The sequence below is a fragment of the Schistocerca americana genome, chromosome X (assembly GCF_021461395.2).
Source record: "Schistocerca americana isolate TAMUIC-IGC-003095 chromosome X, iqSchAmer2.1, whole genome shotgun sequence".
In the NCBI taxonomy this organism is placed as follows: domain Eukaryota; kingdom Metazoa; phylum Arthropoda; class Insecta; order Orthoptera; family Acrididae; genus Schistocerca; species Schistocerca americana.
The window spans coordinates 535,302,082-535,326,424 of NC_060130.1; the positions used below are offsets into that span (position 1 = coordinate 535,302,082).

Consider the following 24,343-nt stretch of genomic DNA (forward strand, 5'->3'; position numbering starts at 1 on the left):
CTATTGTAAATGAGTGGTGAGTCATGAAAAAGAGCTAATTCATTTCAGGGAGTGAACAGTTCTGATCCAATCTCTGAAAAGAACAGTTTTGCCCATCTCTAGTCCCAACACCAGAGAGAGAGATTAAAAACCTTAAAACTGAGAATAAAAACCACTTTCCCGGAGGAAACCGAGAACCAGAGATTCCAAGGTAAAGTGTGGGGGAGCCTGTACTTAGCACGCAGAGCCAAAAGAAGGGGGCATTCAACCAAAATGTGGGCTACTGACTGGAAGGCTCCACAACCACATAGTGGATGTGGCTCATCACGCAAAAGAAAACCACGGGTGAACCGAGTATGGCCAATGCGGAGATGACACAGTGTGGTCGAGTCCTTTCGGGAGATGCAAAAGAAAGAACGCCACGGGCCTGGTGTCACCTTAATTGCACGAAGTTTACTAGACAGGGGAGTAGCCTCCCAAGAATTGGCCCATGACTGTGCGAAGTGGGATTTGATGTGAAGCCGTAAATCCGCTGCAGGAGGGGCTACAGAAAACGGGGGGTAAGTAACTGCTCCCCCAGCCAAACGTTCAGCGAGCTCATTATCGGGATACCCACATGACCAGGGACCCAAAGGAAGTCAATAGAACAAGCAGCACGGTGAATATCAGCGAGATGGTCATGGATGGCAGAGACCAAGGGATGGCGCGATAAACACCGGTCAATAGCAAGAAGGCCACTCATCGAGTCTGTGCATAACAAAACGCGGTTGTGTTGGGACTGTTTAATAAAGGTAAGGGCCTGGGAAATTGCCATCAATTCCGCAGTAAACACCCCACATGTGGGTGGCAGCAGATGACTTTCCGTTCCAACAGAGGACGTGAAGGCATACTCAACACGATCAGCAGATTTAGAGCCATCAGTGTAAAAAACAACAGCATCCCGAAACTCCCACAAAATTTGGCGGAAGAAGGAACGGAACACCACCGGGGGGGGATGGAATCTTTCGGACTGCGGCGGAGATCCATCCGAAGTCGAGGCCGAGGAACTAGCCAAGGAGGGGTGGAGGGGAGGGAGCGAGGAAGACAGGACAAAGAAGGAAGCTGAAAATCACGGCAAAGAGACGCAAGGCGCAGCCCAACCGGTAAACCCGCCTGAGGGCGGGAGTCGGGTGGGGGACGTCCATGGTCTGGGAACAGGATAGAATAGGAAGGATGAATGGGAGAGGAACGGATAGGGAGTGCATAAGACACCAGAAGCTGGGACCGCCGAACGGAAAAGGGGGGGGGGGATCCCAGCTTCAACCAGGAGACTATCAACAGGGCTAGTAGGGAAGGCATCGGTGGCTAAACGGATACCACGATGGTGGACTGGATCCAGCACGTGCAGTGTGGAAGGAGCAGCTGAACCATAAACTTGACAACCATAGTCCAAGCGAGACAGAACTAGAGCACGATAAAGACGGAGGAGGAGGGAACGGTCCGCACCCCAAGACGAGTGGGCAAGGAAGCGAAGGACAGTGAGTTTATGGAAACATCCTATCTTCAGGAGTCTGATATGGGGCAGCCAAGTGAGCTTGTTGTCGAAAAGAAGACCTAGGAAACGAAACTGTGGGACCACAGGCAATCGTTGTGCAGCGAGATAGAGCTCTGCATCAGGGTGGATCGTAGTACGGCGACAGAAGTGGACCACTCGCGATTTTAAAGGAGAGAATTGAAACCCGCGTGAGAGGGTCCATGCAGAGGCACGCCGTATAGCTACCTGGAGCTGTCGCTCTGCAGATGCCATCGAGGAGGAACTAACCCAATTGCAGAAATCATCCACATACAGGGCAGGGGCGACCAAGGGACCGACAGAGGTCACAAGTCCATCGATAGCAATGAGGAAAAGAAGGACACTCAAGACAGAACCCTGTGGGATGCCCGTCTCCTGGGTCTGTGGAGAACTAAAAGCAGTACCAACTCGAACTCTGAATGACCGATGGATCAGGAACTGGCGGATAAAAATCGGGAGTGGGCCCCGAAGACCCCACTGATGAAGGGTAAGTAAGATGTGATGGCGCCAGGCCGTGTCATAGGCCTTGCGAAGGTCAAAAAACACTGCAACCAAATGGCAGCGATGGGAGAAAGCCTGCCGAACTGCGGATTCCAAGCAAAGTAAATGATCAGTTGAAGACCGTCCCTCTCGAAAGCCACACTGGTAAGGCGACAATAGATCCCGAGATTCGAGGACCCAATTGAGGCGACGGGCTACCATCCGTTCAAGTAACTTATAAACAACATTGGTCAAACTAATTGCCCGATAGCTGTCAACAGATAGGGGGTTCTTACCAGGCTTAAGGACAGGAACCACAATGCTATCCCTCCACTGAGAAGGGACGTCACACTGGAGCCAGATACGGTTAAACACCCGAAGAACATGTTGCCGTTGTGGAGCACTGAGATGTTGAAGCAGTTGGTTATGAATGGAATCTGGGCCAGGGGCTGTATCATTAGAAGAAGATAGAGCAGAAAGAAATTCCCATTCAGTAAAAGGTTCGTTGTAAGATTCTGACTCACAAGGGGTGAAACATAAGGCGGAAGCTTCAGCCAGCTGTTTTAGATGAAGGAAAGCAGCTGGATAGGAGGCTGACGCTGACACCACTGCAAAATGGGTCGCAAGATGTTCTGCAAGAACTAATGGGTCCGTACAAATGCCATCTGGGAGGTGAAGGCCTGGGAGGGTGGACTGCCGATGGCAACCTTGGAGAGAATGAAGTGTAGCCCATACCCGTGACAGAGGGACAGTATAACCAAGAGAAGAAACGAATCGTTCCCAAGATATCCGCTTACCCTGTTTGATTAAATAACAGGCTTTAGCACGGGGGCGTTTAAAGGTAGTAAGGCTGGCTACGGATGGGTGCCTCTTAAAGTGTTGCAAAGCTCGACGGCGATCACGGATGGCAATGGCAATGGCCGTACTCCACCACGGGACTTGCCGGCGACGAAATGGTCCAGATGAGCGCGGGACAGCAAGGTTAGCAGCGCGAACAATCGCGTCAGACACGTCACGTAGGACGTCATCAATACAACCCGACAAAGAGGGAGAAAACTCGACCTATGCAGTGTATAGAGCCCAATCGGCGCGGTGGAAAGACCAACGAGGTAACCTGTCCATCGGGGAGCGGGAAGGGAGCGTAATAATCAATGGGAAATGGTCACTATCACAAAGGTCGTCGTGTGGCGACCAGTGTAATGAAGGGAGGAGAGAGGGAGAAGAAAGAGAAAGATCAATGGCAGAAAAGGTACCAGGACCGGCACTGAAATGAGTTGTGGAGCCATCATTAAGAAGGCACAGGTCGTGGTCTGCAATAAATTGGTCTATAAGAAGACCTCGTCTAGAGGGAAAGGCACTGCCCCACAAAGGATGATGAGCATTAAAATCCCCAAGGAGGAGGAAGGGAGGAGGAAGTTGCTGAAGAAGGGTGGTTAAGGCAGCAGGTGTAAGAGTCCTGTCAGGAGGGAGATAAAGATTGCAAACTGTGACTGCAGAGTAAGTGGACCCTAACAGCAACCGCTTCCAATCTAGTTTGGAGAGGAATCCACGTGCTAGCAATGTCTGTACGGACCAACGTACAAACGCCACCAGAAGCCCGCAAGGGTCCGACCCAATTTCGACAGAAAACACGGAACCCATGGAGGGTCGGTGAGTGAGCATCAGTAAAATGAGATTCCTGGAGAACCACACAAGCTGCAGAGTAGGACGAAAGAAGGGATTTCAATTCCGGAAGGTGACGATAACGATGGTGTAAATGAGGGCTGAACACGCTAAATCCAGTCATACCGCCAGGTCCCCACCCATCACCGACAAGGAGGGGGCGACATCCATGAACGACAGGTCAGAATCCGGTTGTGAAGTCGGGGAAGGGACCTACGGTGACACCAGAGGCTCTTTGTCCCGGGACTTATGTTTCTTCTTCTTTTCAGGCTGAGATCGAGGAGGGCTGTGTGGCATAAAGGAGCCAGCTGCAGCAAGATCAGGAACAGAAAGAGACCGGGCGACCTGGGGGCCGACAGACCGCGGCTCTCGCAGTCGCCGCGGGGCAGCAGACCTTTGACCTGGAAGGTGCCGGGAAGGGGCATCCCGGGAGAGGTGCCCTTGACCGGCAGACGCCGAAGGAGTGGGACACTTCTCCGGCTGGGGAGGGGGAGCAGCGCCCATAGGAGAAGGTGTGGGAGCCACAGGGGAGGGGGGGAGGAGAGGGGTCCGGGATGGGGGTAAGGATGGGGGAGGAAGGGGTGAAGATGTAACCAAGGCGTAACTAGACGTCATGGACACAGGGTGCAGTCGTGCATATTTCTTACGGGCCTCTGTGTAGGTTAAACAATCGAGGGACTTATACTCCTGTATCTTTTTTTCTTTCTTATATACAGGGCAATCTGGTGAACGTGGAGAATGACTACCATGACAATTTACACATACAGGAGGGGGAACACAGGGACTCCCCTCATGGAGTGGACGCCCACAGTCACCACAGAGAGGGTCCTGGGAAAAGCGAGAAGACATGTGGCCAAAACGCAAGCACTTAAAACACCTCATAGGAGGTGGGATGTACGGCTTCACATCACAGCGATAGACCATAATCTTAACTTTCTCAGGAAGGGTATCCCCTTCAAAGGCCAGGATAAAGGCACCAGTATCAATACGATTATCTTTAGGACCCTTCTGAACACGCCGAACAAAGTGAATACCCCACCATCCGAGATTGTCCCAAACTCCCTCATCAGATTGAAGGATGAGGTCCCTGTGAAAAATCACACCTTGTACCATATTTAGAGACTGGTGAGGGGTAATGGACATAGGAATTGTGCCAAGATGAGTACAGGCATGAAGGGCCGCAGATTGGGCAGCTGAAGCAGTTTGTATCAGCAACGAACCCAACCGCATCTTGCTCAGGGAGTCCAATGCGCCAAACTTGTCTTCAATGTGTTCCACAAAGAATAAAGGTTTGACACTGGTGAAAGTATCTCCATCAGTCCTGGTGCAAACTAGATAACGGGGGAAAGGTTTTGCCCCTAGATGACGGGCCTGACCCTCTTCCCAGGGGGTAGCCATGGAAGGGAAGTCCAAAGGTCGAGAGAAGTAGCACTTGAGGAATCAGTTCCACGCAGAAAGACGGCCGCAGAAGAACGGCCAGAGTTTTGGACCCGTATGCGTTTCATCTGCATAGCGTCCGCCCTGATACCACCCACTCCGATCAGGGGCTCTCCTCACGGGCGCCACCCAGCCACAGCAAGGGCCGTCTGGCATGGCGGCCATTGCCGGGAGTTCCGATGCTCCAGGATGACGAGCAACCACTCCAAGGCATCCATGAGGTGGTCACAGCTCAGGTATCAGAAGTGTGATCCCTGTGTGTTCAGGGGGCTCAACCAAAAGGGTACATAACGACCCCACCACACGGGCTGGCTACCGTGCTGGCTATGCACCCTAGCATCAGACAACAACGTGAAAGAAAAGGTGGAATGTACTAGGAGGGTGCACATCGGAGACACTAGGTAAGGTGCTCTTCCCCAAATGGCTCACACTACGGAGGAGAAATTTTGTAATGGAGGTCAAACCCCAGAGGGAGACCAAGGAATGCCAAAAGGAGGAGATGATTACGCAACAAAGCCAGAGTGTAAAACCAACAGAACCAGGAGGATAGCGGGGGCCAACATAAGCAAGGACACCAATAGAGGGAGAGGAGAGGGCGAGGGGAAAGGAGCATGGAGGGGAAAGGAGGGGAAGGGAAAGGAAATGCAGCCCGGGAGAGAAAGAAGGCTGCAATGGCTCGGGGCCCCGTGCTCGCCACGCACGTAGCATGCTGCTCGAGAGTGGAATTCGTGAAATGCAGAGTAGTTGTCTGGTTGTAGACACGGATCTTTAAAAATATTGTTTGACTCCTTATGCAGCACCTCATTAATCCGTATAACCACATGTGAACGAACACCTGGGTGGAGAGACGCTACTACCACTTTCAGTACCCTGATAGTATCACAACTCTCGATACTCAATCTTCCGCAGAAACCACTAATAAAATTGAAGAGGACCTCAGTTCACCAGCAAATTAGGACTTTGAGGTGGGACGACCAAATCCATGAAGCATTTTTTTTTTCCTAGAACTATTATGTATGTCCTTCGAAGCTGAGCCATCAACAGTAGAGCAAGTAGCTGACTTCACGTAGCAGACTTCATGCTGCAGCAAAGTTCCCGTGATATATGCTACTCGTACATCAGCTGAAAAGGATGGAAAGGGTTCTTGTAGTACATCTAGGAAAGTGGAGATGGTTAATGGATGATGATTCTACACGGAAGGGCTCGATTCTTGTTACAGCAGCATTACACTCATTATCATTATTGCCGTGAGTCCAACAGCAAGTCTGAGTCGATAAAAAATAAAAACCAAACGAGTTGAGCACATGAAATCAAAGCCGTGCCTCATCGGAAGATTCACATTTTTTAGCGAAAAGAGATGCTACACAATGGGATTTGAAGATTTCGAGTGAACGTTGCAACAGTCGGATATGGTTTACCCTTAGCTGTGTAAGTACCTCAGTGCATCGGACGTAATTTAAAGATTGAGTTTTGAGTTCGAAAGGCACGGTGCGCTAGCACGAAGAGCGCTCAGAACACGCGTTATAGGAACACGTCTTACTCTATTTAACAGCTTTTCTAGGGCTCTGTCTTACACTTTGTATCAGCATCTAATAAACCAGCCGCTGCCGGAACGATTCTCCTTTATTTTACCTTTATCTCCTCCACCGTAGAAACTTTTATAACGACTGTTCTTCGTAACTATTCGACATATATTGGTACCTTTCTTTGTTTCTTTCACTTCATAAATGCTGCTAGGACTTCTGAGGCGTTTTAACGCCCAAGGAAACAATGTTGAAGAGTAATACTGTTAAGCATTATGAGAGCAGTTCAGTACTTTTAAGGCCCTGCAAACAATACATCGTTGAAGTAACACAATGCGGGCATAAAATTGGGGATATTTCGAAGTTTTGAAGAAAAACATGAATCGAAAGCTGGTAAAAACTTAACAATGCTTGCCTTAATCTCCCTACCTAGTGAAAACAAGAGTGAAAGTACCCTGGTAACAGTTTCAGTGTATACGAATTGTGGAATTAAATTTTTATTTCAGTTTTATGACAGTCTCCTTATTCGTAATAAAGCTGCATAATGTTCTAATACTTTGATGGTACTAGTTCATTTGTAAGAACATGCTATGCGACATAAAAAGCAGGTGCTAAATATTGCAATATTGTTACAAAGTAGCCGTTTGATTTGTTTTCAGACACTGGAATCTAAAATCGAACTCTAGGTTTTCGCAAGCGGTCGCTTTTACCAGAAAAGCCACAAATCCACCACATCGAAACTTACTCAAATTCACAATGTGGCATATTTGCCTCAAATTTTCTCCGCGTTTTCTTTGGCCTGTAACAGCTTCCTTCGCTTTGAATAGCACAATCCATTGCGGCGGCATTAAGGACCATCAACCTTCCCTCTGATGCACATTTTTTTAGTTGCTGAAGAACTTCTGATGGTACATTCAGAGAAACTACGTGCAGTCCAACGTTACTATTAGAACTTAACCATCCGGAATGCGAACGTGAATGGCGTAATTGGTAAAGTCGAGCACTCACAAGAATAGAGAGATCCATATTCTAATCTGTTGTCTAGCTCAGACTACCATTGCATCGTATTTTAACAATCACAGCGCATACTAAAAATAAATGAACCGCTTTCTCTAATTCGAAGGTACGGTACTTTTAACACTGTTTTAACTGGGCTTGACATGACCATAAGCAGAAGCGCACGGCCATTACTATTTTATCAAATTAATGGTTCCTCATAAACTTGAGATTTTTAGTAATGAATAATTCATATTTAGCATTTAAATCAGGAGAATATTCTGAGTGTCTTTCGGAGTCACAAAATAGATCATTTCACGATTTCGTAAAATAAATTCCCGATTGTGTCAAATCGTTGCCTGCTTCATGTTCTTCACAAGGCTGCATGTTTAGGAAACACCGTGGAACTTAGACATGGTAATTGTAGTGATTTTTCCGGATACAATAACTATTTTTCATTTTACACTTAGTATAATTAGGCTAGGATAACAGGCTACTATCTATCGTGTGTGTCACTGACGTACCGCTTGTATTTAGAAAAATGTGGGAACTTGTGAAGTGACGTCCTTCAGTTTAAACTGTTAAATGCGTCGTCTGACTTTTTCCGCTCAATATCCACTGGCTTAAGTATGACGCGGTGCCACGCTCAACATTTGGTTACAAAGGTTTAAAAATTGATTTCAGGGAGGTGCAGAATGTGATAGAGAATAGTTTGGGGAGTGGTAGAGGAGTGTAAATTTCCAAGTAGCTCGACACATTGGAGAGATGCCGAATTTGGAATCTTCCTTTATGTGTGTATATTTTTTGTCTGTAGAAGCGTCCTCCTGTGACCGTTACTTTCAAGCCAGACGACTCACGTTAAATCGACAGGTGTGTAAACCTATTGGCGCGTTAGCAGGTTTACACACAATTTATTTCCGTATTCTTTCTGGACGTGTAATACCTAACTGTGGCGGAACGGTTATCCACCATACCAGCGCTTACGTAACTGCAGTAACCACCTAGAATCGTAACTGAGGCTGACCAGCGGAGCTGACAAAGACCTGCGTCGAGAGACAGCATTTTCATCTGCTAAGAGTGATCACACATTACCATAAAGCGATTTCCGCGGGTTATGTTTCTTTTTGTGAAGGAACACAAAACATCTATTTACTTTCCTGGAGAAAAGATTTTACTCGCTGTGCGAATGCACCTAAAAAATTTCATTTGTGACAGGTAGTTTTAACGCCTTAAACTTTTTTTATTAACAGCCGCGCGGGTTGAGGCGTCTTGTCACGGTCCGCGCGGCTCCCCCCGTCGGAGGTTAGAGTCGTCCCTCGGGCGTGGGTGTGCGTCGTTCTTAGCGTAAGTTGGTTTAAGTTAGATTAAATGTTGTGTAAGCTTAGAGATCGATGACCTCAGCAGTTTGGTCCCGTAAGACCTTACAACAAACTTAATTTTCAGTGAGAACATTTCCAAAATGGAAGTATATATCGTTTGTCAGTGCTTAAATTAGAAGTAAATATTATTAAGTATTACCTTATAATACATCTAAAAATATATACATTGTGCTAAATATGGGTTCAGTAATTTATTACTGGTATGGACCCTTCTGCTTAAACGAAGATCGTCGCGAGTTGAGCGTGGATTGCTCAGTCGTTAAGGCGATTTTCCATGAAAGATAAGGGCCAAATCCGACCCCAATTCCGACACACAGTGTTACTGTCAGGAATATTCAGAACCCTGCACACTCGAGTGCGTAGCAGATGATTAATTCTAGAAATGTAACAATTTAAACGAACGTCATAAAATCAAGCAATAAGGTTTTATGTTCTCCCAAAATGTCCAAACATTCTACCAGCAGCGTTTCCTTTCCATTATTTAAATCACATATATAAGCAGATACCAAATCTTTTTCTGCAATATAATATCACTCCTACCGCTACTGCCAGATTGTTTCCTGAATGCCCACAGCCAACAGCACCTTCCGATACAAAAGTTCAATATTACAGTGACCAGATTAAGGCGGAGAAAGAAATTAACTAAAATAATAATAAATGGTCCACGACGCGAAACGAAAATTAAAGAAACTTACAGTAATAAGTAATGTAATAATATGCTATGATGATGAAAAGATAGATTGGAAATGTGTGTGTATGGTCTAGAAGTAAATATTTTGGACCTCTTTTCAGAGCAACCAAGAATTCCTTAGTTTCGATTTTGTTCATTTGATGGGAATTGCTGGTATAAAACAGGTCGGTAACAGTGCAGTGGGCTGCCTTTTCTCACACTCCTCGTCCTTATCATGATGTTCCAGTTTTCCATCACTTCGGAAACAGTAGAAGTTTCCTTGTTTTAGGAGCTGACGTCCTAACGATACAGCAGTACCGTGGCTAAGTCGGATTCTAATTTGTATAGTAAACTATAGGACATTTAGTTCCGGTACGTCAGATTTCGTACAATTTTATGTTTTAAAGCAGCATAGGCAATCCTTTTTCAATTACTAGATCGACAGCAGTCACTTATAAATGTCGTTATTATTCTAAACACGCGTATTGTACCTAACACATCAAAGGCACCACATTTTTCACTTAGGTTATGTGAAAACGTTAGGATACGGGAAAAAAATGGGGTAGTTGATGGGTGATAAGCAGAAGTAACCATTGCAACATCTTCCATTCTCGTATGTAAATCTAAGTTGGATCTGCGATCTTTCAGAACAGGTGTGGTAGGAGATTATGAATGCCTCTCTTTCGCTTTGGTGATACGCAAACAGGTCGAAGTGGCTAAGTGACAAAATCTCACTAGTTAATATGGCTTTTTGCTTACGTTTGACGTTCTATTGACAGCGTCGTAATTAGAGCGACCCCTAACTGCTCAGCTTTTGCCACAAGAGGAAGGAAACTGTACTGACAGCGAGTAAAATAAGTCTGTACTAATAACGGAAACGTTGTCTTCCTCATTACTGATAAAAGCCCTCCCCCTCCTCTATTTTAGAGACAGTCAAGCAATGTAAGGGTGGAACTTGTCTGTTTGTAAAACACACATAAAAGATACATTCAAAATTTGCTCAGTGCTAAATCGTCTTGCGTCAACTACGAGTGAGTGTATGGATAGAGTTAACTAATTTATAAGTTGTGTGTCTACGATATATTTTATATGCCTATAATAAGTAAGTCAAGCCAAAATTGGACTAACTGCGTTGCACGTGTTATCTGTACAGTTAAATTCACAGTTCCAACAGGTCTAAGAAAGACCATACCACAATTACAACGTATTGTCATATGCCTTATTGCTACTGGTTTCTTTGATTTTCATTTCGCGTCACGGACCACTTTCTAATAATGCTTATTGTGTAGAAATTCCAATCACAGTCCGTCTCGGTACCTGTGCGGAGTATTGCTATCTGAAGGGGGCTGGGTTCGATTCCCAGCAGGGTTGGATACTTTCTCCCCATCAGGACTGGGCGTTGTGTTCTCACGTTCATATCCTCTTAATTGACATTCAACTACTCAGACAGCCATATAGGCACGTTCCGAAAGCCAGTACATTGAAAAACTTGTTTTCGGAATTAATCTCTTACTACGCAGCGGGATGTGCGTCAGACTAGGGTTCTTATCGGGCCTTCTTTGCCTTTCACAGGTTACCCCCACGCACCAGAGATGGCTCGAAGAGGGGCGAATGCATTTCTCTCACTCCACAGACATCGGTAGTTCCCAAAAGCTTTTGTCTGTAGCTAGCTTTGTGCGCACGTAAATTGCCTCTTAAAAAAAAGTCTTTAAATGTTTCGAAGAATTGCTATTACATACAAGTACGTCGCGGATTTACTTAAAAAAATCCTGCGAAACTCGTTATAGCTTTGGAGTCTGTGACGAAATAAAATACAAAAACGCCACAAAATAGTTTTCTACAACGTCAAATTTGAAAGATTTATTGCGAACAATACAAGTCAATGACAGATTTAAGTTTCTTGATTTCGTCGCTTATTCTCCCACCATGAGTCAGCAAATCCCGTTCTACATTCAACAAGTCGCAGGGGCAACTAACTAGGTGTTAGTTGAGAATTTCTGTTTTTACTCCATATCATTATAAATCTAAAAGACGCAAAGAAAATTTTATCAAACTACATCTGATAGTGATCTGCACACCGTCATTTCTCAGATATGTAAATAGACTTAGTAGCTACACAGTAGCATAGCTTAATCAGCTAAGTACACAGCTATTTAAGAACCTTTTCCACATTGCACTGTACCATGTTAGAGGCAGTGGCATTTACTGAAAATACAAAAACGTACAGAAGGCCATCGGTTCATTCATAATGTGCTCCGCTGTTCATCGTATATGCATTAGTGATGCATATCTAAGCGCGCAACATTGGAAATCTGTTTCACTTGTTTGGATACTTACAACATAAGTGCTCTGGAGTTAACTTTCTGGAGAGGGATGTCAGGAAATGTTCCACACCGGAATCAGTTCAAACCTGAGACTGAAAAGAGTGAACACGTCCGAACGATTTGAAATGACTTAACTCTTTATATCGAACTCTGCTAAGAATGAGCGATCTTTTACTGAGAAATTACTGCTCACAAAGTGCAGTAGCGCATGTATCATCGTCGGAGGACGAAGCCTGCAGAACCTTAGCGCAGAATATCTGTTCAAGAAACATATTTAGAGGTGTAAGAAGACAAACGTCTTTCAGGATAAGAGACGGTCGGGAACAAACCAAGGAAAATTGCATAAAAAAGTATAATTCATGCACAATTACAATCCCAACTTTCCGCTGAGAAGCTGTAGTTAGCGTATCTGTTCCTTGCATGGCTCTAGAACGAAGGGAATTCCCAAATACTGTCATAAAACCAATAGTAGCTAGAATCACGCTAGTTTTCTTCAGCATGAAAAGCGCTGAACAGCTCTTGCGTTGTTTATCGAGAGAAAAATTATTTCTTAACATTGTGGACAAAGGATGCGGTTACACAGCACCGTTTAGGCAATCAGCACAACCGTGTCTTAAAACAATAAACGAATTTTCAGACTGTTGTTCAGTCATTGCCAGCAGAAAGAATAAACAATGATTACAGGACGCGTTGTCATTGAAAAGAAAAAAAGTAAGAAAGAAATAAACGTATAGTGAAATGCGGAAACTGGTAACCACTTAAGAACACAGTTTCCGCAGCCGAATCATAAGCAGACACTATAGGTTGAAGGGATAGTCGCTGGTAACTTAAATGCAAGAGCAAAAACTTGCTGTGCCCACCTGCACTCGGCAAGCAGCAAGCGTCGCGTAGCAGGCAAAGAAGCTGCGGAGTGCGTCGAGCCGTCCTCCCCTCCACTTCCTGCGTGCAACCCCTATCGCTGTCGGCTACTCACTGCTGACAGCTGGCAGTCGTAAATTTGCCTGAGGCGACTCGGGCACAAGCTCGTGACGTCACCGCGCATGCGCCCTAGCGCACCTATCTACTGCCTCCGTGCTTGCGGCGGTGGCTTTGGGACGATAGGCACGCGCGTGAGGAAGCTACTGACTCGCTACCAGCCAATCACGAACGTTAAGGTAATATTACTTTTTGAGGCAGCTGTCGAGCGTCCAGACGCGTATCACCTTGCACCAAAGTCACCGGGTAGGAATGGAGAGTAAGAAGTGATTGTCCTACGGTGTTTAATGCCGAACTACCACAGTGGTCAGTAAACAATACTTCTTGCGCAACATTTAACTAATTACGACATAGAATGTATCTGCTTTTCTCGCGCCGTCCCAGGATTTACACATACTACAAGCCGATATCAGAACAAACTCCTCTCAATTCAAATCTACTTGGCACAGTAGTAACCTTTGATACAAATACTGCCATCGCATAGAGGAACACCTCTTTTTTTCCCAAAGCATCTGTTAACGATAAAAAAATTTCAAGATCGTAAAAGCTTTCAAAAAATAAAACGAATTCTAGCTTTCTTTAATTCCTTGGCGTAAACATCGAGATGTAACGAATTTATCTTCCCATCTGCCTGGACTGATAGATCGAGCGAGGAAACCCAGTGCTTAGGACACTGGGTCGTAGTCGCGAGGAATGGGGCTCAAATCCTCGTCCAGCACAAGACGTTGAATGTTAGATTGTGAGAAGTGGGAACACACCAAAAAAATGGTTCAAATGGCTCTGAGCACTATGGGACTCAACTGCTGAGGTCATTAGTCCCCTAGAACTTAGAACTAGTTAAACCTAACTGACCTAAGGACATCACAAACATCCATACCCGAGGCAGGATTCGAACCTGCGACCGTAGCGGTCTTGCGGTTCCAGACTGCAGCGCCTTTAACCGCACGGCCACTTCGGCCGGCGGAACACACCATTCAGCCAACATCCGCCCATCCTTTTCATAACTGCTGATATCATACATAGGTCGGCATGGATGTGACTTTCGCCTGTTTGCAAGACCTGCCATTTTACGCCTCATGTACCGGAAAAGAGACAGATATCAGCGGTCACAGATTGGTGACGTGCATCCTTTCATATGCCTGTTAGTTAACGGTGACGTAGTGACAGAAGGAACTCCAGCTACAAGAGTGAAGTTTTTCTATTGGACGCCGCTTCGGAGAGTTGTGTATCCCTGAGCTACCCTAGTAGTTCTACCAGAGAAAGGGGACGTACCCTTTAACGTGGAATCCGAACCACATCTCGTTGCTGGCGAATCTTTACGTCTATGAAAGGTGAAGGCTAGGTTAAAGGCAAATTCACAATTCCATGGTCTGACCGAGATTCGATCCCGGCCATTCAATTGTCAGAAGCACGCTTACCATTTCTTTATTTTTTGTGAGACCACAAGGCACGACTAGGGGAGAAGTGAAAGGTTCAGCCGGCCGTGGTGGTCGAGAGGTTCTAGGCGCGTCAGTCCGGAACCACGCGACTGCTACGGTCACAGGTTCGAATCCTGCCTCGGGAATGGATGTATGTGATGTCCTTAAGTTAGTTAGGTTTAAGTAGTTCTGAGTTCTAGGTGACTGATGGACTCAGATGTTAAGTCCCATAATGCTCAGAGCCATTTGAACCATTTTTGAAAGTATCAAACAGAGGACGAACACATGCACACAATGGGAACCCGGTGTACTGTTAAAGCGAGAAAAGCAGCAACAATGTCAGAGAAGAAGAATAATTAAATGTAAAACTTTACTGTGTCGACAACTGTGCTAACAGCTTTGTAGTGGAGTACCCATGGCAGAACTGAGTGAAGTACATGACATAACACAGATGAATGCAATAACACGAATTGAGTTCTTGGTGGGCTAAACAATCTGTGTGCGAACCTTAAAACAATGTTTTCCACCATTTAGTAGGGACACACATGACTATTAATTATACACTGTTTAGTCAATTAATGTGACCACCGGTCAAAAGGTTGAATAACTGTCTTTTGTAGCACAGTCTTCTGTGAGACCTGCAGGAAGACCGTCATTCAGGTTCTGGAAGGTATCGACGGGGATGCGGAGCCATGGCGACTCCAGTGCCGTGGCCAGCTGTGCTATGTTTCTCGACTGAAGATACGTGGCGCATACAGTGTGACCGAGGTGGTTCCAAAGATTTTAGATTGGGTTTAAATCCGGGTATTAGGTGGCTAAGAGAGTACACTGGACTCATCCTGGTGCTCTTCGAACCACGCGCGTACGCTGCGAGCTTTGTGACACGTTGCTTTGGTCCTGCCGGTAGATGCAGTCGTGTCGAAGAAAGACGAAATGCATGTAGGGGTGAAGATGGTCCCCAAGGATATATGCATACTTGTGACTTCCAGAATGACGAGATTACCCATGGAATGCCACGAAAACATTCCCCAGACCATAAGGTTGCCTCGATTGTTGCAGGGTGTTTGCTTCCAGACGTTTCACACCGTACACGCCAATAGCCATTTGTCCGATGTGATTCATCTTAAAAACCCATCTGACTCCACTCTCTCGTCATTTAGGTGCTGCCTTGGCGTGTAAATTCCAGTCTTTTTTTCCTATGAACAATGCCGATGAAAAATAGTCTGCACGGCTTCACGAACCAGGCGTCTGCTGCGGAGGCCCATACGCAGCAACTTTCGCTGAACGGCTTTTGACAAGATCCTGTTCTAGCCCCTTGGTTCATTTGGGCGGTCAGTTGCTCAACAGTAGCACGTCTGTTCTCCCATACACGTCTGTGCAGGCGTCGTTTACCCCTGTCATCTAACTTCCATGGTGCACCACAGTCGCCTAGACGCCGGTTTTTGATAGCGCTTCTTTGCCGTACATGGGATATTTTAACCACGGCGGCATGTGAACGGGTTACAACTTAGCCCTTTCGGAAATGCTGGGCCCCTTCCCCCAACCCCTCCCCCCTTTCCGCATGGCCCTAAAGCCAATGATCATGCTCGTTTGGACGTCAGATAAATCGCCCCATTTCGGCATTACGACAACGACTGGACGTTTTGCGGGTCTCCCCTCCACTACGAGTGCTGCCACCTTCCGTCTGTGTGTGATTATTGCACATTGACGTCACATAAAAGCGATTGGACCGTGTATTTCCAGAAGACACTGCGGACAATGATACACGGATTCTTGTTGTTTGTTTTTACCTTCTTATTTTTTCCACTTGGTTTCTAGACGGACTGAAGATTTTTGCACCCAAAATTGACGCGAGCACTTCAACAGCAGTTCGCTCTAGCATGAGGCCAGCATGTTTGTGGCAGGATGTAGCCTGGTTCCAACATTCAGCCCACAAGTGCTTACACAAGAGCCAATGGTCAAACGTAAATGGTAGGAGAATTAACCAGAGTGTTCTATCTGCAGTCTTTATTTGAAAATGTTGTGAATGTCAAGGAAAACTGAAAGTTCTACTATGAAATACTTCGTATCTCAAAGCAAATATTTGCAACCAAGCAGGCGATTATTTCTTTTATATCTTTGTTGACCACTGATTATGCCTAAAACAATCAGATGAAACAAATTTTGGTTAAAAAGAATAATAAAAAATTCATTTGCAAAAGACGTGTAATAGGTATTCTTACCTACAAGGTAACCAGCCTTGAGGTAGCAACTGGCGAGGAATAGCTGCAAATATCGATAGTGTAAGCCTATCTGTACCAAGAAAGCCCATCGAGCCATAATGCTGACTTTCTTCATCTGGTACGGAATTATTATTTGCATTGTGTTTGAAGAATTTTTTTAATAGATGAACGACAATCCTTAACTGTCGTTTAGTTCGTGGATGGCGATTTTAATCACAACACGCGAGCAGGTAGCAAACAGTCGCAGGTAATGAGCTGCTAAATGCAATGTAATGGCGAAATGTTCAATGTTACACTGTCGGCAGGTTTTCGGAAACTAAGTCCTCGTCGAAACAGGTACGGCGTAATATCTAAACCCGATAAGGCCATAACAGCTGTTGTAATATCTGCCTGGAGCTCACATAAAAACTTTGTAGCGTGTTTCAGTTAACACTTCCCTCTCTCACCGAAAGCAACCCCGTTGTAACAACCGCTAGGTTGCCTTGGCCGGTTAAGGCCAAGTTATATCAGCCAAGATGAGTAATAGGAAGTGTTTTCCAGATCGTGCGATACGAGAAACGTGAATGGAATGTGCTCAGCAAATTAACAATCGATGATCTTATAAATTAAATTTGTCGGATATGCTTTTGAAGCCACCCTTCGCATCTATTACGACGGATTCCTTTCTAGTTCTGTATTTTCTCCGCTCCTCTTCCTTCCCCTTTTCATTACAACGTAGTGTAAGATCGCACTGCGGCTTTTTCAACAGGGGTATCCAGACACACGGAAAACATGCCGAATTTATGTGACGGCGACCTCACAATCAGCAGGATTAATAACAGGAAATATCACTTTATTCAAGTTCTGTAAATATTTCTCCTCTTTCAGGTCGTTTTTCAGTGGCGATAGTAGAAAGAGATTTTTTTAACGGATTGATCTACACTAAGATTAAATATTCATTTCCACAAAAGGTGTTGTGCGCTTATGCAGGGTAATTATTTTCACTGTGCACAAACTCTAGGGATTGATCGATGAGAGGAGCCGGCCGAAGTGGCCGTGCGGTTAAAGGCGCTGCAGTCTGGAACCGCAAGACCGCTACGGTCGCAGGTTCGAATCCTTCCTCGGGCATGGATGTTTGTGATGTCCTTAGGTTAGTTAGGTTTAACTAGTTCTAAGTTCTAGGGGACTAATGACCTCAGCAGTTGAGTCCCATAGTGCTCAGAGCCATTTGAACCATTTTTTCGATGAGAGGATACGGAACGAAAACGGTCTAATGAACTTATGTTCGGGAACGCAATGTTTCCATGCTAAGAGACCATTTATTCAATCATAATTTTTCACAGAAACTGCGGTCTAATATGCGCTATACCATGCAGCCACAGTTACAGTGTGCATGGTTACCCCCTAGCCTAGAGGGTGGTGCTGTTCTTCTTACGTCATGCGCTAGCGCTCTCTCCCGCCATACTAATTGGTAATATGTCCGATTCACTTCTCTTGCTGACTCACCTTGTAATGGATGTGATACAGCGTTGTGCACAATGCTTCCGTATTCGAATCGAGAGCTTCCCGACGTGGTGTTTTCTTACGGAAAGGCAAATGGCAACGGGCAGAGGGTATCAAGGTTGTATCAGTACACCTTTCCTCTCCGACAACAACCACAGCAGTCAGTGTTGCAACAGTGTTTCGTCGTCTGTCTGAGACAGAGTCGTTTCAGGAAGCAGGAAATCATGACGGACGTACCCGAAATGTTCGGACGCTCGACTTGGAGGAAAATGTAATTAACACTGTGGAGACGACCGGGCAATTCGCCCGCCAGTACAGGAGAAGCCAGGCAGTTGTTACTACCCTTATCACTTACAGCGTATGCAGGGCTTACTAGCGACAGACTTTCCACATCGGGAGCAGTTTTGTCATTGGTTTCTTCACCAAGCAATCACGCTCTCGGGATTTGTGTCATCCAGCCTATTCACAGATGAGACCATCTTTACGCGCAGTGGTATCTTCAACTTTCTTAACAGTCATCAGTGAGATAGTATGCAGAACCCTCATGGTAACCGTATTTTGAGACCAGTCTTCCTTCCACCTTGCGTAAGAGGCCGGAACTATCGGCGTTTCTTGGGGGTTACTTTGCATCTCCTGCTAGAAGAAGTGCCATTGATGATTCGGAGGGTTACGTGGCTGCTATATGATGGTTCTCCAGCACATTTCGATGTTAACGTCCGGACGCAACTCAATCGCGTCTTTCCTGGTCGATGGATCGGACGACAGGGTCCAGTTGCATGGCTTGCTCGTTCACCGGATCTCAACCTGTGCGATTTCTGGTTATGGGTCCATCTCAAATGTATCGTGTATGCAGAGCCAATTCCAGTTGTGGACACACTAGAGAAGCGTATTCATGCTGCCTTTGACACTCTTCGGATGCAGCTTGACCCATCTAAACGTGTGACACAGAACATGCTACGGCGCGTACGCGCATGCGTTGAAGCACGTGGGAACCATTTTCAACACATACTGTAACTGTGGCTGCATGGTACTGCGCGTATTAGACCGCAGTCTCTGTAACAACGTATGATTGAATAAATGGTCTCTAGCATGGAACCCATGCATTTCCGGACGTAAGTTCATTAGAAATTTTTTGTTCCGTGTTCTCTCATCGATCAATCCCTAGAGTTTGTACACGGTGGAATGAATCACCCTCTATAATATAAATAAACCACAATTTCAATGCAGCCAGTGAGCGATAAGTTAAGTTAACTCTAATTACTCAAAAAATGGTTTAAATGACCCTAAGCACTATGGGACTTAACATGTGAGCTCATCAGTCCCCTAGACTTAGAACTACTTAAACCTAACTAACATAAGGACATCACACACATCCATGCTCGAAGCAGGATTCGACCCTGCGACCGTAGCAGCAGCGCCGTTTCGGACTGAAGGGCTAGAACCGCACGGCCACAGCGGCTGGCTGTAATTACTAAAATGTTTCTGAAGGGTGATTTAATTGTCTGACCGAACGATCCGAAAAGTTCGCTGATAATTTGGGTGTAACTTAGGTGGGATATTTTAGGACATGATTAGTTACGTAAATGTTCCTCACATAACGATGTTATGCGTTACTATTTCCTCAAACGTAGGCAAGCAGCCGTTGTGATAGTGGGTTTATACAAGGACACCTCATCAAAGTAGTGTGAGACCACCGCCGGCTGGTGTGGCCGTGCGGTTCTAGGCGCTTCAGTCTGGAACAGCGAGACCTCTACGGTCGCAGGTTCGAATCCTGCCTCGGGCATGGATGTGTGTGATGTCCTTAGGTTGGTTAGATTTAAGTAGTTCTAAGTTCTAGGGGACTGATGACCTCAGATGTTAAGTCCCATAGTGCTCAGAGCCATTTGAACCATCTTTTGTGAGACCACCCGTTTCGGTATACAGCAATGAATGCACTCCACTGGCGGAGATTTGATGGTTATATCTTAATCTACGTCTGTACTCGGCAAATCACCTTATTGTGTGGCGGAGGGGACTTTGTGTACCACTGTCACTTCCCCATTTTACTGTTGCAGTCACATATGCTTCGTCGGAAGAACGATTGGTGGCAAGCCTCCGTGTGGGCTCCAGACTATTTTTACGTTCATGGCCTTTCCGGAAATATACATAGGAGGAAGCCATATATTGCTTGACTCTTCTAAGAACATGGGCTCTCGGAACTTTAACAGTAAACCACACCACGATACAGAAAGTTCGCCTCTCTTGTAGCGTCTGCAATTAGAGTTGACTGAGCATTTCCGTGACGCTTTCGTGTTTACTAAATGGACCTGCAACGAAACGCGCTTCTCTTCTTGTGATCTTCTCTGTTTCCTCTAATATACCTGTCTCGTACGGATCTCAGACTGACGAGCAATATTCAAGTATTCGACAAACGAGGGTTTTGTAAGCTGCCTTCTTTGTGGGTGGACTACATTTCTTGTCGACTCTTCCAGTGAATATCAGCCTGGTACCTGACTTGCTTGCGAGTGGTTTGATGCGGTCGTTCCACTTTAGAGTCTGATGCAGTCGGTCCGCTTTAAATCGCTCCATACACCTACTCCCAGGTATTTTTTTAGATGTGACTGCTTTCGGTGGTTGTTCTGCAACCGTGTAATCATGAAGTAATGGGTGTTTCTGCCTATTTATGCACAATACATTACATTTTTAGATGTTGAGGGTTAGTCGTCCATCCTTGCACCGAGTGTCGATCCTCTGCAGGTCTTCATGCATTCTACTACAATTTTCTAACGTTGCGACTTCTTTGAATACAACAGCATCATCGGCGAGAAACCCCACGTAATTCCGACGTTATCCACTAGCTCATTTATATGCATTGTCCGTCCAAAAACTGCAGAAGATGATTTTTAGTCCTGGCCCCTAAGCAACGTCAGCGCACTAACTACGGTGGCAGCTTGAACTAACAACTGGAAACAACGTATGTACATTCCACCAGTCAGTTGTAAGCAGGCAGTGTTAACCAGTGCTCGTGCGGCTGTGGAGTGTCAACATTGTTGTGTCACAAATCGCAATGGACCAACATCTCTCAGTCTAGTGTTCAAGATATTCTGATGAATGTTTTGAAAAAGAGGAAAGTGTGTGCGAAATTTGTCATGCACACTATGAGTTCCAAACAAAGACAACGATGCGGGGCAGCCGTCCGTGATTTGATTGAAATGCAAATCGCGTTCTTCTCTGGAAAAAAATCAGCACGGCTGACGAGACTTGGTGTTAACAATATAAACCTACCACAAAACGACGAAGTGTAGAAGTCCACACGAAGGGTCAATGTTTTGTCTATATAACCGACATTTAAGCCAATGTAACTAATCGGCTAAACAACACCCCAAAGACGAACTTTTCTGACACTTTCACATGGATGTATGAACGTCGTGTGCATTGTACTAAAGTGATGGGATACTACATAGAACGCATGAAGCATTAAAACCGCCATCTTAACGTTTCTCCATTTTGCGTTAATCCTTTCTCGAAGCTTTTTGGACTGACGGGGTATATTGTGAGAAGTAATGATCCTATAACACTCCCTTGGGGTACGCACAAAGTAACATTTAAGTTTGACAAGTTATCTCTGTTGAGGATGACATGCTGTATTCTGTTTGCAAGGAACGTCTTAGGCCAGTGACGCAGCTGGTCTGATATTCCGTGCGCTCGTGGAGGAGGGGGAGATTAGTGTTTAACATCCCATCGACAACGAAGTCATTAGAGACGGAGCACAAGCCTGGATTAGGAAAGGATGGGGAAGGAAATCCGCCATGCCCTTTCAAAGGAAGCATCCCGGCATTTGCCTGAAGTGATTTAGGGAAATCACCGTACGCTTGTATTTTGTTCATTAGGCAGCAGTGCGGAACTGTATCGAAGGCCTTCTACATCTACATTGATACTCCGCAAGCCACCCAACGGTGTGTGGCGGAGGGCACTTTACGTGCCACTGTCATTACCTCCCTTTCCTGTTCCAGTCGCGTATGGTTCGCGGGAAGAACGACTGTCTGAAAGCCTCCGTGCGCGCTCTAATCTCTCTAATTTTACATTCGTGATCTCCTCGGGAGGTATAAGTAGGGGGAAGCAATATATTCGATACCTCATCCAGAAACGCACCCTCTCGAAACCTGGCGAGCAAGCTACACCGCGATGCAGAGCGCCTCTCTTGCAGAGTCTGCCACTTGAGTTTATTAAACATCTCCGTAACGCTATCACGATTACCAAATAACCCTGTGACGAAACGCGCCGCTCTTCTTTGGATCTTCTCTATCTCCTCCGTCAGACCGATCTGGTACGGATCCCACACTGATGAGCAATACTCAAGTATAGGTCGAACGAGTGTTTTGTAAGCCACCTCCTTTGTTGATGGACTACATTTTCTAAGCACTCTCCCAATGAATCTCAACCTGGTACCCGCCTTACCAACAATTAATTTTATATGATCATTCCACTTCAAATCGTTCCGCACGCATACTCCCAGTTATTTTACAGAAGTAACTGCTACCAGTGTTTGTTCCGCTATCATATAATCATACAATAAAGGATCCTTCTTTCTATGAATTCGCAATACATTACATTTGTCTATGTTAAGGGTCAGTTGCCACTCCCTGCACCAAGTGCCTATCCGCTGCAGATCTTCCTGCATTTCACTACAATTTTCTAATGCTGCAACTTCTCTGTATACTACAGCATCATCCGCGAAAAGCCGCATGGAACTTCCGACACTATCTACTAAGTCATTTATATATATTGTGAAAAGCAATGGTCCCATAACACTCCCCTGTGGCACGCCAGAGGTTACTTTAACGTCTGTAGACGTCTCTCCATTGATAACAACATGCTGTGTTCTGTTTGCTAAAAACTCTTCAATCCAGCCACACAGCTGGTCTGATATTCCGTAGGCTCTTACTTTGTTTATCAAGCGACAGTGCGGAACTGTATCGAACTCCTTCCGGAAGTCAAGAAAAATATCATCTACCTGGGAGCCTGTATCTAATATTTTCTGGGTCTCATGAACAAATAAAGCGAGTTGGGTCTCACACGATCGCTGTTTCCGGAATCCATGTTGATTCCTACATAGTAGATTCTGGGTTTCCAGAAATGACATGATACGCGAGCAAAAAACATGTTCTAAAATTCTACAAGAGATCGACGTAAGAGATATAGGTCTATAGTTTTGCGCATCTGCTCGACGACCCTTCTTGAAGACTGGGACTATCTGTGCTCTTTTCCAATCATTTGGAACCCTCCGTTCCTCTAGAGACTTGCGGTACACGGCTGTTAGAAGGGGGGCAAGTTCTTTCGCGTACTCTGTGTAGAATCGAATTGGTATCCCGTCAGGTCCAGTGGACTTTCCTCTATTGAGTGATTCCAGTTGCTTTTCTATTCCTTGGACACTTATTTCGATGTCAGCCATTTTTTCGTTTGTGCGAGGATTTAGAGAAGGAACTGCAGTGCAGTCTTCCTCTGTGAAACAGCTTTGGAAAAAGGTGTTTAGTATTTCAGCTTTACGCGTGTCATCCTCTGTTTCAATGCCATCATAATCCCGTAGTGTCTGGATATGCTGTTTCGAGCCACTTACTGATTTAACGTAAGACCAGAACTTCCTAGGATTTTCTGTCAAGTCGGTACATAGAATTTCACTTTCGAATTCAATGAACGCTTCACGCATAGCCCTCCTTACGCTAACTTTGACATCGTTTAGCTTCTGTTTGTCTGAGAGGTTTTGGCTGCGTTTAAACTTGGAGTGGAGCTCTCTTTGCTTTCGCAGTAGTTTCCTAACTTTGTTGTTGTACCACGGTGGGTTTTTCCCGTCCCTCACAGTTTTACTCGGCACGTACCTGTCTAAAACGCATTTTACGATTGCCTTGAACTTTTTCCATAAACACTCAACATTGTCAGTGTCGGAACAGAAATTTTCGTTTTGATCTGTTAGGTAGTCTGAAATCTGCCTTCTATTACTCTTGCTAAACAGATAAACCTTCCTCCCTTTTTTTATATTCCTATTAACTTCCATATTCAGGGATGCTGCAACGGCCTTATGATCACTGATTCCCTGTTCTGTACATACAGAGTCGAAAAGTTCGGGTCTGTTTGTTATCAGTAGGTCCAAGATGTTATCTCCACGAGTCGGTTCTCTGTTTAATTGCTCGAGGTAATTTTCAGATAGTGCACTCAGTATAATGTCACTCGATGCTCTGTCCCTACCGCCCGTCCTAAACATCTGAGT

At 45.5% G+C, this 24,343-nt stretch overlaps 1 protein-coding gene across 1 annotated transcript in view; it reads right to left on the reverse strand.

Annotated features, from left to right (window-relative positions):
- Positions 1 to 12,968, reverse strand: part of LOC124555180 (beta-1,4-glucuronyltransferase 1) — a 312,738-nt gene extending 299,770 nt beyond the window's left edge. The window contains exon 1 of the mRNA XM_047129014.1: positions 12,863 to 12,968. The gene's annotated coding sequence lies outside the window, so the exon portion shown is untranslated. The remainder of the gene's footprint in view (positions 1 to 12,862) is intronic.
- Positions 12,969 to 24,343: the final 11,375 nt, after the last annotated feature.